This window comes from Triticum urartu, chromosome 7 (assembly GCF_003073215.2).
Source record: "Triticum urartu cultivar G1812 chromosome 7, Tu2.1, whole genome shotgun sequence".
Lineage (NCBI taxonomy): Eukaryota > Viridiplantae > Streptophyta > Magnoliopsida > Poales > Poaceae > Triticum > Triticum urartu.
Genome location: NC_053028.1, coordinates 139,886,707 through 139,900,085, shown reverse-complemented (window position 1 = coordinate 139,900,085; position 13,379 = coordinate 139,886,707). Strand labels below are relative to the sequence as shown.

Sequence of the window (13,379 nt, the reverse complement as noted above, 5' to 3'; positions counted from 1 at the left end):
TGGCTCGCACGCTGCTCATCTTTTTGGTCTGATTTTACAGCGCTGATCATCGCGAACACTCTAGAGCCGATGGCAGAATTTCGACCTACGTAGTTTTGTATGGGACAGACAGCAGGCCAGTTCGGTCGACCGGGAACTCTGTATAACGCGGTCAATAGACTTCGAGTTGCTCACTTAATGCGAGCCTGAGGCATATCTAGAAGCAGAGCTGCGACATAGTATGGACCCCGCGTCTACTCTTGTCTTACCTTGAGAAGACGTCTTTTTAGCGCTGTTGTACTCGGCTGCTCGCATAACCAGCAAGCTTTGCGCCGCTACCATAGCCGCAAAGTTAACGCCAGAAGTCTCGAGGAAGGCGACCTTGTTCTTCGGCGTGTTCAGTCCGCCAAGAATTCCAACAAGTTGACGCCGAAGTGGGAAGGCCCTTACCGGGTGAAACGAGTCACTAGGCCTGGCGCTGTCCGCCTTGAGACCGAAGATAGCATTCCGGTGAGCAATTCCTGGAACATTGAGCATCTTCGTAAGTTTTACCCGTAAGGCGCGGTTGCCGGAACCTGTTCCGGCAACCACCTTTTGTACAAGTCTTGCCGCTGTTGCATGTAATCCTTTGTACAAAGCCGGGCGCAGACCCCGTGCATAAGTAAAGCTCATATGCTCCACGCATCTTGTCAATTTCATGCTTTCTATTTTTTGCATATGTGATCTGACACTTTGTGCAGCACCTACTCCCCGGTAAGCAATAACGAGCCGTAAGGCTCCATATCTTTATTTTCTCCTCTTTCTTTTTTCTCAAGGAAAGGAAGGTTCCCTCGCCCACAAGTTTGCCGGGGGGAAAGGAGAAGATAATGGTATGGACCAGGCGACGTTCAAGAAAGTTTCGCCTTACCGGGAAGCAAACAACAGAAAAGCTAAGTTGCCAAAGTTTGAGCAATCAGATTTTTTAAATTTTTAAGTTAATCTCCCTTGAACGACCGCACTTTGTATGGAAAACCTGTGCGCGGAGGAACCAACTCGTAGCTAGTTGCGCCCTTACTTTGTTTCGAGTCCGCTCAACAACTTAAGTGAGCTGCAACTAGTTGCGACAAGGTTTCTTGTCGGCACCGCCAGCAGGCTGCTGACGTCCCGCACCTCAGCTCGCCGGCTGCACCAGCGCTCGCGGCTCAGGTGCCTGCACCGGCAAGTTCCCTAAAAGCGTAGGGCAAAACATCATACAAAGGAAGGAATCAAGTAAAGGGATATTAAGACATTTACAATCATTACCCAGAATAAGTTACATTACAAGTTAGCTTGTCGCGGCTTGCACATCTCTAGAGTGGATTGTTCTATACATAACGCAGAACGACAAGCAAGAAGACAAGCCGCGCGCGTGTAGTCTATTAGTCGCTGACAGGTCGCTCCTCATACTCCTTCATTGAATATCCGCCCACCTTTATTACACACTGCGCGTGCGCCACAAGGTCTTTAGCTCTGCCAGTATCAGGCATACAGGCGGACTAGGGAGTGTGCCCTTGAGGACGTTGCGTGACACTCGCGTTCGAGCGCATCATCGCACTGAGTAGCGGAACGGTTCCACCTATATACACCATCACTCTCATATTATTTGAAGAGCTCTCACCTCGAGCAGCAGATCATTCGCAGGCGCTTCGGGCCGCTGCTGGTTGGATTTTGCCACCACGACGCGTCGGACGCGCGCTCGCCCACGCCTTTGAAGGACAGGTGAGCTTGGCGCTGGGTTTGCGTTAGTTCTCAGTCACAGCACACCGGGACTTCACCAGTATGATCCACCGACTATTCTTCTTCATCAGCTGCGCCGCTTCTCGGAACCAAGGTCTTCCCTGGCCACGTAAATTTCTACAGGCATAGCATTCACGGAGCACCATCTCACTTCGTGCCGTTGTTTTTTCTTTTCTCACTTCTCCTAAAAGCATTCTGGGCCGGCCGGAAGCAGGGCAAACTTCGCACAGCAGCGGCCACCTTGTCGTTCCTCATGACTCAATCGCTATGTCCTGTCGATGACTACTGTTCTCTTAATCTGCTTCACCACTAGGAACGAGCTGAGTGTCAGCCCTTCGAGTCTTGGGTTTCGTAAGTGGTCACGCTATATGATCGCTCAATCCCTCAAGATCCCTGCGTTGAGTCCTTGGCGCGCTAAGCTCTTGCCCTTACGGCGAGACGAAACCTGCCAGCTGCTGAGTCTGCCTGATGGGTGTCCTGCCGTTTTCAATCAGCTCGGCAATTGTGTTAAGCACGACCGCTTGAGCGTAGGGAAAGCTCGTTCACTCTCGTCATTCTTCCACAGCCCGTTGAGATCGGCCTCAGCTGCCAGGCCACCTTCGTCTCCAGCTCCTTCTTGAGATCGGCCTCCAGCTGCGCCACCTTCGTCTCCATTCCTTGGCGGCCTCGGCAACTGCGGCAGCATCCTCTGCTTGCTTAAGGGCTCCGCCGAATTTTTGCTCACGCGCGGCAAGCTCCTCCTCGTGGCTGTCGAGGTTAACTTTCCGCTGCACCAGCTCGCCCTCCTGCGCAGACAGCTTCTCAGCGGCAAGCCGCTGTTGCTCTTCAACTTCGGCCTTCTCGAGGAAGAAGGCCTTCTGCTCTTCGGCGAGTTGCTCCCGCTCCTCTGCCAGGGACCGGAGAGCTTCCTGGTTGAGACCCCGGAGCTCCTCCGCGCGCTTCTCGATGTCCGCTCCCGCCTTCGCGACAAGCGCCTCGCGGGATTCCAGCTTGGCTTGCCGCGCGCGGTAGAGCGACAACAGCTTCCGCAGCAGCCGCTCCTCCTCAGGCTCGCCCTGCTGCTGCTCGGTGCATCGCAGCGTCAACTAGCGTCAGCCCAGCGGAGGCGAGCACCTCTCCATCGAAGCTCTCTCCCTCGACCGGCGCCCTGGAGCTTGACGCCCAGGGGAGGTTGATGAAGACGCCATCGCCGGCCTTCAAGTAGACGCCTGGCTGGGGCTCTTCGGAGCCTGGCGCTGCGGCAGCGGCGGACGGGTCGGCGGTCGACGTAGCGCCTGGCGCTCCTGCGGCCTCAGGGCCGTCAGTGCGATCGCCAGACCCCTCGCCAGCTGCTGCGGCGGCAGCTTTGGCGGCCTCGTCGCCGGCGGGATCATCAGCGCCGGCTGCTTCTTCAGTGGCAGCGGCGTCGTCGGAGCAGCAACCTCGGTCTCCATCGGCTCCGCAGCAGATGGGTCTGATGGCCGGAAAAGTGAGAAAAGTCAAGCAAATACCCAAAAAGAAGAAGAACCCAAGGGAAGCTTTGAAGAGAAGATTACCTGTACTGGGTTCGGCAGTCGTAGTCTCCGCCGCCGGGGGGACGCTGGTGCTGTCCCTTGCCGGAGAACTCTCCCTTGCCGGAGGACTCTCCCTTGGCATTTCGGGGCGGCCTCCGGGCGCTCCTGGTGGGGCTGCTCTGCTCCTACACAAACCAACAGTCAGATGTCAGCAAAGAAAGAGTATCCATGCGCGCCTAACAGCGGAAAGCGAACCATATACTTACGCTGGGGGCTGCTCTGGAGAACAGTTGCCGGGTCCGGCAAGGTTGTCTCGGACGCACCCCCTGCTGTCGCGGTGGGTTCGTCAAGATTGCCTGCTCCTTTCGCAGCGCCGCAAGCCGCTGCGCCTCGGTCGACTTCACAACCTTCCCTTTGTCGGCTCTCGGAGCCATGGCGGAATGGAGGAGGTCACGGCGTTGGTGGTGCTGGTAACAGCAATGAGACTACACGCACCACGACCAACGCACATACACTTGAAGAACTCACACGCACTGCAACTCACCAGAGATCTACATACTTCCTTCTTACTCGTCCGGCAGGGATACGCGGAGCCAACGATATCGTACAGTCCGGCTCACGTCCGCGCAAGGAGGCGGATGAGTAGTTTCTCTTGGCGCTTCTTAGCGGGGAACAGTGGCCGGTGGGTCTGCGCAGATCACACACGCTCCGCGCTTAGCACGTTCTTCACTATGCGCATCGCTACGTCGTGAAGAAAGCGGCATGGCCCAGCACGCCACAGCGGATGGTCGGGCTGGACCCCGTCTGTCCATTCAAGTTCCGCCGGAGCAGGCGTCGCCTAGGTTGCTCCTGCAGCAACAGTGCTTCGTCACGCGCGCTCGCGACGCTCGTGTCGCGCGGACGCGGCGACTGTTCAACTCTGACGGTCGCCCGCCGCCGGCGTGCTATGTCCATTCCTACACCCTCGCCTTGATACTAAGCATAAGGACACTCACGGAATACACGCGACATCTCAGCACTCTGCCCACTCCCCCCATGCTCCAGCACCCTACGCTCCACTCACCACCACTGATAATAGTGAGTTTCGCCTCTGCTGCCGCTACGTCCCCGGCCTTGCGGAGACGCCTTCTTGGTGGGGATGGAGGCTCTGCTTGCGGCGAGCTGCCTGAAGATGAGGAGGAAGAGGAGTTGATCTCCAGCGAGCCGCTCGTATCCTCGGCGGGCTCGCTCGACTCGACGTCATGCCCGGCAAGCTCTTTCTCGCCGACGAGCTCCCCTCGCTCGGCACGGCTTGCCGCCTCTGCTGCCTCTGCCTCCTCCACGGTGAATCCAAATTCGCCCGCGGCTGCGGCTGCCGCCGCCTCTTCCAGCCTAGTGGCGATGCGTGTCATCTCCGCATCGGTGGTGTCGCGGGTGAGGCTATTCTTTTCGTCGGAGCGGACCGGCACTTCTACCAAGGCCGTCAAAGAACTCCTGCACGACGTCGTCTGCAGCCAAAGATGTGGGGACTAATCCACGAACACCTATGGGACCGGCGGACCGAGTCCCTTTCGGTTCGGACGGGGGCGAGGGTCGCACGAAGAGCGGATCGAGGCGAAGCACACGAGCAGTTTACCCAGGTTCGGGCCGCACGGATGCGTAAAACCCTACTCCTTGCTTTGTGGTTTGTATTGAGTTCTTGCTCGGGAGCGCGGAGTGCTACAGTACACCAGCAGCTAACGAGACCGAGCGTGAGTGTTCTCTTCCTCCCCCCCTCTACGTTGCGCATGGGCCTCCTTTTATATGCTCAAGGGGTCACCGACAGGTGGCAACGTAGACAAGGGTAAAAATGGAAAGGTGTTGCGGTTGGTACAGCTACCTGCTACAGTGTATCATACCTAACCCTGACGGCAGGGGACAAGGGCATTAAATGCCCGTCTGCGTCGCCTAAATAGTGCAAAAGGGACCGTCAGGCGCGCACCGCTCGCCACGATGGCAATCTTGTCAGCGCCGCTTGCCACCGCTCGCCATTGATGGCAAGTCTAGTCAGTGCCGCTTGCCATATCCAGTCTTCCGCGTTTGCCACCTCGCGCCGCTGGCTGCACAGCCTCCCGCCACGTACGCCTGGAAGGGTCCCAGAGCGACACGTTGGTGGATGTGCTGGAGCGCGGGCACAGAGTGGTGGCTTGCCGCGGCAAGCGCCTTGCCGCGGTCGTTGTCTTGTCGCGTCCGGGAGCTTGTCGCTCACCGGGCCTTGCCGGGACGCGTGGCGCGTCGCGGCAAGTTCCTTGAGATGCCTTGGTTGGCCTTCCCGGCAAGCTCCTCTTGCCGGGGTCTTGTCTCCTTGGCTTGGATACTTTGTCCTTGAATGGCTCCAAAGGAACCACGGAGGACCTTGGCGGTCACCCGGCAAGCCTTGCCGCGGGATGCTGCGACTGCCCGTGCACAAGTTCGGGATACTAGGGTACCCCTACTCTAGTACACCGCTACATTTGAATTCAAATTGATATCTCGCCGGAGTATGTTTGTCATTTGGATCTAGTGCTTCACTTATATCTTTTTAGAGCGACTGGTGGTTGTCGTGGAATTGTCACGGCAGATGTCCTTAGTGTCAGGACTTAGTCACGAGGCCAACGCCATCTATGTGGTAGCTTGAGAGGGGTTGAGCGGAATCGAGAGACGCAACACAAGACAGGGATTTAGACAGCTTCGGGCCCCGGGAAACATCATCCGGTAACAACCCTACATGCTGTTTGAGGCTAGGTCTCATTATCATCACGAGGGAGTCGCCGTAAACCGGCTCTCCTCTTTGTGTCTAGCCCTAAGATTGTTTGTTTGCTTGTAGCCCTCTTTGGGAGCCCTGCCCCTCCTTATATATGTTGAAGGGCGCGGTTTACATGTGGAGTCCTATTAGGATTAGGACTAGTCTATCTCTAATACAAACCGGATACAAGTCCTGGTCTTAACTCCTTGTAAGGTAAATATTCGTCATGCCTTTCCTCCTTAAACCGGCCCACCATAGTATGAACCGGCCTTCATGAACCGCCCGTTGGGCCACCGGGTCTTGTCGCTCCTCTGACCCGCCTGCCGGATTACCAATGAATCATAAACCGCCAGGTCCAAACGGGTCACCAGTGAATCGTCAAGTCTCAGCCGGGTCTCAAGTAAACCGCCAAGTCCGGCCGGGTTATACTTCCGGCCGGTTTACGCCACGGGGTATATCCCCGACATTAGCCCTCAAGTTTAGCTTGGATTTATCCATGGTAAACTTATGCTGCAAAACAAACACAAGAACCAATTTGACAGGTTGTGCTCCGGATTAAGAATTCTTGTAGACAGGCACCTAATCATCCTTAAATCCTTGTCATTTTCTCCTTCTAGAAAATCCGGATCAATAACCAGCCTCATACTCAAATTGCTGACGTTGGTTTCTCATAGGAAAATATTGTGAAGAATAATCCACTTGAGTCGGCTTCCAAAGCGCCGGTTTAAGAAATATAGGTCTTGAAATACTCATCTGATATTCAGCCGGTTTGAAGATCTAAAACTTGCCGATTTAATATTACCAAAATTGCCGGGTTATAAAAACTGATAATTTCGGGTCATGATTGTTTCCAACGCCGGTTCATGATTGTTGCCAACGCCGGTTCATGATTGTTGCAGACACCAGGTCAATCTGGTTAGCTCAAAACTGAAATTTAGAAGATATTTCCCCCTTATATCCATATTACCTGTAGCCCCCAAGTTTTGAACAGAACAAAGTGATGATTTGAGACTTGCTTCCATATAATTACTGCCACTTTGAAGAAATCCATGTTGCTCATCTCAGTCACTAGTGAAAGCTGAAGACTCCATATATGTAGCCCCCAAGTGCCGGATTGTCATGCTTGCAGCAACCTGGGACTTGCAATTGCTTATAAAAACTTCAATCAGTGTAGCCCCCAAGGGCCGGCTTAGTAAGATAATAATGAACCGGGACTTGATATATACTTCAATGAAAATAACATCTGATAATGTAGCTTCCATCGTAGGGCTTGAACCCACGTCCACAAGGTTAAGAGCTTTGTGCTTTACCAACTGAGCAATGGATCCTTCAATATTATGGACGAAAACTTGTGTACCTTGAATTGTTGACAGGAGCAATTGGTAGCCCCCAAGGGCCGGCTCATTATGATATGATGAGTCGGGTCTTCAATAAGGCCAAAAAAATGACTTTGCATTAGCCCCGAAGTGTCATGGTGCATGCTTGCAGCGACATGAGACTTGCATATTTGATATAATCTCAACTTGAATAGTGTAGCCCCCAAGTGCCGGGTCGTAAGCCTGCAGCGACTCGGGACTATTCCTTCCATTGTAGAATAAATCATATCCTTTGATAAAATAATAGCCATTGCGCTAAAGCGACTTTGAAAATTCAATAATATCGGTTATTAATAACCATAAAAATCCAGCCATGTTGGCTATTCAAGATAATATAATCCGGTATGAAAACCTTATTCATTCAACATCATAATGAAATTTCAGCCAAGTTTGGCTATTTGAATAATATAACCCAATGATTTATAAGCGCATGATTCCAATGGCGCAATCCAAATATATATACTGGCGACTTATAGTCCAAAGCCAGGCTGGTTTAACAAACCTGTTTCTGCATACAACAAGTTTAAAGTGTCCTGGCAGTTTACCGCCGGACGGGTCATAAGGCCCAACATATACCCCGAGTTTATACCCAAGGCTGCACTTAAGAATAATCAAATATGAAATATATCATACCTGTGACATTGAATCACATTGTTGGTTTTACCAACTTTTTTGTAGTGAAGGTGATAACTCCAATCTTGAGTACTGATAACTCCTTCCATATTGTGCCGGTTTAAGATAAAACTGTATCGGGTTGTGATAAACACCGGTTTAACCACATATAATACTGGCGACTCGTAGTCAAACCAGACCGGGTTGATAGTCTCCGGATTATAACTTGATTGTGTACTGACAACTTGTAGTTGACAGCCTAACCGGGTAGATAAACGCCGGTTTGAAAGCATCACAAATCTTATAAAAAGAAAGCAAAACTTAGCAAAAAGCAAATAAAACCGTTGTAGTCGAGGCTTTTCACGGGCTGCCAGGCCCCAAATTTGAGGCTTTTCATGGCTGCCAGGCCACTAAGTTAAACCATTTTTTCAAAGCCTTTTAAGATGGTCCTCAATCCTTAACCAATCATCGTTTTAACTTGACAAGTTCAGGGTCTTCATTTTACAGTAACTTGTCAAAGTTTGAAGGGTCATACCAGGTTTACCTGGGCGGAGTGACTTACTTAAATAGGCAGGTTAACCCGGGGTTTTAGGTGTATATACCAGTCTTCCAAGCCATGGCTTGATAGCCCATTACAAGTGTAGATTCTAAGTTCATTTCGATAGCAAAGAATCCCCAAGTAACGTTTTGAGCTGTGCTCATTGGGTGCCTATGTTTGATTTGTTGTTTTACAACACTCTCTTTGGCCCCAGATTGATTTGGCTTTGAACCGATCAAAAGGTGTGACTATGGTTCGAATACAACCAAGCCCCCAAGTGATCAATAATATGATAAGCCAATAAGGCAGGATACCCATGTTTGAACCGCGCATCATGGCAGCAGGTCCTCTTTGGAAATTTTTAACTTTTTGCAAGAGATAAATTCTTCTTGAACTGGGATCTTGAACCGGATATTAAGAGCTTCAAAACTTTGTGGGAGACATCTTTCCCTTGAACCAGATTTTAAACCGGAATCTTCATTTTCAACCGGAAATTTTCTGACGGCCTTTAAATTTGCACCAATATGGCGGTTTAGGGTCTAGCATTAAACAACTTTGCAAACCAGAGTAATTGCTCTTTTAAAGAAGGCAATATAAAATATATTGGATGAGTTTCACCTGATATATCATGCCAGGGGTTATCCACCGTGGAGTTGATGATCACCGTCGTGAAAGATGAAATCAATCATGGCCGAGTCAGCCGCGGCAGACGGCCACGGCGTTTGTAAACCGGCGCGGTCGCGAGTGACGGCCACGGCGTTGTAAACCGGTGCGGGAGTCCGTTGAGTAACAACAACCAGCTGTACTGAAATGATGTCGGCATGCCTCCATATCCGTGGCATAATACCACTTTGTAGTGGATTTTGTCCTGCGTAAAATACTACAAGATAGAGTAACTATTTCGCAGACAGATACTGTATACAGATGAAACAGATAAGATGGGTATCACCTGATGTTTTTGCTAGATGACCGGCTTATGGAGAGAGCCACGGGTCGTGACCCAGCGGTGCAGAACCGCGCGAGGCGGCGCAGGAGAGGCAGCGCTACCAAATCGTGGGGCGCGACCAGGGCGGCTCGGAGATGAAGACGATGACGACGACTAGCAGAACTGTGTGGAGGCAAAGTGACCCGGAACCGAGGTGGCTTGAAGGAATATCAGCCATATAGGTGCTTCGAAGCTGCAGCGACGACCCAGAAACAGAGGCCAAGCGGGGGTCGAACTGGCCGTCGATCCACGGCAGTAGCCCGGAGGCAGGGCTAGGCCAACTGTCGTGGATTTGTCATCTGGTTCAAAGTAGCAGAGCAATGGTGGTTCGGCGCACGACAGCTAAGTGATGAGCATGCGGCCCAACGGTGGAGGTGAAGGTGAAGCCAGTTTGAGCGAGGCCGGGGTGGTTTGGCCGCGTATACGGCGACTCGAGGTGGCTCGGAGGAGCAAGGCGTCTCAGGGTAACAAAGGCGAGTCCGGGGCGGCCCGGCACCAGTCCGGCGGCGGCTTGGAAGTGGGACATGAGCAGCGGCGATTCTCGGACGCAGTAGCGGACGCACTCAGGGCGGCTCACGGGCGTGATGGCGGTGACTTGACGAAACTGGCCGGCTCAGTGATGGCGAGTCACAGGCATAGGAACAGCAGCTCAGGTAGAGGCAGCGAAGCCGAGTCAAAGCTCACGGTAACGAGCCACCTCGGAGATCCGTAGGCCCGTGGGTGAGCGGATTTTGGCGCACAGAGGAGTAGTGCGGGAGCGACGCCGTCGACCGGCGCGGGCCTAGAGCAGGGCGGCCCGTGGCCGGACACAACCGGAAGCAACCCGGCAGGGTCTCGCAGGGACAGCCGAAGCGGCTCAGCGGCAACAGGGGGCCGAGTTGAAACTACGGACAAACAAATCGCTCTTCGGTAGCTCGGTGAGATGACAAACGGCGGCGACTTGGCATAGAAAACGAGACAGAGACTTGAGGCCTTACGGTCTTAAGCGGGTGGTAAGGCGAGGCTGTGAAGATCAAATCCCATCATCTGACTTTACTAATCCAGCACCATGATGGATTGTCTTGGTTGCCTCCCCATGCAGCAGCTTTTGGTAAGTAAACAATTTGGAGTTGTAGAACAACCTGACCAATGCGTGGCAAAGTACTAATTGAAGCAGTTTGATTGTCACTGTTGCCTCGTACGAACAGAGGCGTCTTCAAGCTTCTCGTGAAGACACCGCAGCAGGACCGACCCCTGTACACGTGCCTAGCTTGGCCTGCTGGAGAAATATAAAGGACTACGGCGACTTGACCATAGCGCAGGACTTCTTCGAGTCGGCCTTGGTATATCCGTCCCGCAATGCGAGGAAGAAAAACTGCAGTGGAAAGCTTCATCTTGGTCTCGGCGACACGTAATAATAGCACATAAAACTGATCTTTATTCGGATTCGATGAAACGGGTCGTATCGATAAGCCGAAGAATATCCAAACCCTAGATCCCATCGAACTTAAAACTTGTTCACGTCATCGTGACTGCCACTGAAGTTTAACCTTTCAATCTTGATTGATGAACTCATAGTCAATGTACTTTCGAGCCGGTTCTTCCTGATCTGGCAGATCGTTAATTTCTCGATCCTTTGAAGAGATCCCTTCAAGAACTCATCACCACCGTGCGCGGGCCCCACGGTGGGCGCCAACTGTCGTGGAATTGTCACGGCAGATGTCCTTAGTGTCAGGACTTAGTCGCGAGGCCAACGCATCTATGTGGTAGCTTGAGAGGGGTTGAGCGGAATCGAGAGACGCAACACAAGACAGGGATTTAGACAGCTTCGGGCCTCGGGAAACATCATCCGGTAACAACCCTACATGCTGTTTGAGGCTAGGTCTCATTATCATCATGAGGGAGTCGCCGTAAACCGGCATCCTCTTTGTGTCTAGCCCTAAGATTGTTTCTTGCTTGTAGCCCGTCCTCTTTTGGGAGCCTTGCCCCTCCTTATATATGTTGAAGGGGCGGGTTACATGTGGAGTCCTATTAGGATTAGGACTAGTCTATCTCTAATATAAACCGGATACAAGTCCTGGTCTTAACTCCTTGTAAGGTAAATATTCGTCATGCCTTTCTCCTTAAACCGGCCCACCATAGTATGAACCGGCCTTCATGAACCGCCCATTGGGCCACCGGGTCTTGTCGCTCCTCTGACCCGCCTGCCGGATTACCAATGAATCATAAACCGCCAGGTCCAAACGGGTCACCAGTGAATCGTCAAGTTTCAGCCGGGTCTCAAGTAAACCGCCAAGTCCGGCCGGGTTAAAGTTCCGGCCGGTTTACGCCGCGGGGTATATCCCCGACAGTGGTGGTTTTATTTTGTAGAAATAGATGAACTCTCATGCTTCACTTATATCATTTTGAGAGTATTTAGAACAGCATGGTAATTTTCTTTGGTTATGAATTTAGTCCTAATATGATGGGCATCCAAGAGGGATATAATAAAAACTTTCATATAAAGTGCATTGAATACTATGAGAAGTTTGATACTTGATGATTGTTTTGAGATATGAAGATGGTGATATTAGAATCATGCTATTTGAGTAGTTGTGAATTTGAGAAATACTTGTGTTGAAGTTTGTGATTCCCGTAGCACGCATGTATGGTGAACCGCTATGTGATAAAGTCGGAGCATGATTTATTTATTGATTGTCTTCCTTATGAGTGGCGGCCAGGGACGAGCAATGGTCTTTTCCTACCAATCTACCCCCTAGGAGCATGCGCGTAGTACTTTGTTTCGATAACTAATAGATTTTTGCAATAAGTATGTGAGTTCTTTATGACTAATGTTGAGTCCATGGATTATACGCACTCTCACCCTTCCACCATTGCTACCCTCTCTAGTATCGTGCAACTTTCGCCGGTACCATAAACCCACCATATACCTTCCTCAAAACAGCCACCATACCTACCTATCATGGCATTTCCATAGGCATTCCGAGATATATTGCCATGCAACCTTCCACCGTTCCGTTTATTATGACACGCTCCATCATTTTTATATTGCTTTGCATGATCATGCAGTTGACATTGTATTTGTGGCAAAGCCACCGTTCATAATTCTTTCATACATGTCACTCATGCATCATTGCACATCTCAGTACACCGCCGGAGGCATTCATATAGAGTCATATCTTGTTCTAAGTATCGAGTTGTAATTCTTGAGCTGTAAGTAAATAAAAGTGTGATGATCATCATTATTAGAGCATTGTCTCAGTGAAGAAAGGGTGATGGAGACTATGATTCCCCCACAAGTCGGGATGAGACTCCGGATGAAAATAAATAAATAAATAAAAGAGGCCAAAGAAGCCCAAATAAAAAAGGGGAGAAAAGAGGCCATAAAAAAGAGAAGGCCCAAATAAAAAAATAAAAAATGAGAGAAAAAGAGAGAAGGGACAATGCTACTATCCTTTTACCAAACTTGTGCTTCAAAGTAGCACCATGATCTTCATGATAGAGAGTCTCCTATGTTGTCATTTTCATATACTAGTGGGAATATTTCATTATAGAACTTGGCTTGTATATTCCAATGATGGGCTTCCTCAAAATGCTCTAGGTCTTCGTGAGCAAGCGAGTTGGATGCACACCCACTTGTTTCTTTTGTTGATCTTTCATACACTTATAGATCTAGTGGATCCGTTGCATGGCAATCCCTACCCACTCACATTGATATCTATTAATGGGAACCTCCATAGCCCGTTGATACGCCTAGTTGATGTGAGCCTATCTTCTCCTTTTTGTCTTCTCCACAACCACCATTCTATTCCACCTATAGTGCTATGTCCATGGCTCACGCTCATGTATTGCATGAAGATTGAAAAAGTTTGTGAACATCAAAAGTATGAAGCAATTTCTTGGCTTGTCATCGGGGTTG

The 13,379-nt window shown here is 50.9% G+C and overlaps 1 pseudogene; it reads right to left on the bottom strand.

The window, feature by feature from the left end:
- Positions 1-1,376: 1,376 nt before the first annotated feature.
- Positions 1,377-13,379, bottom strand: part of LOC125518568 — a 16,325-nt pseudogene continuing 4,322 nt past the window's right edge.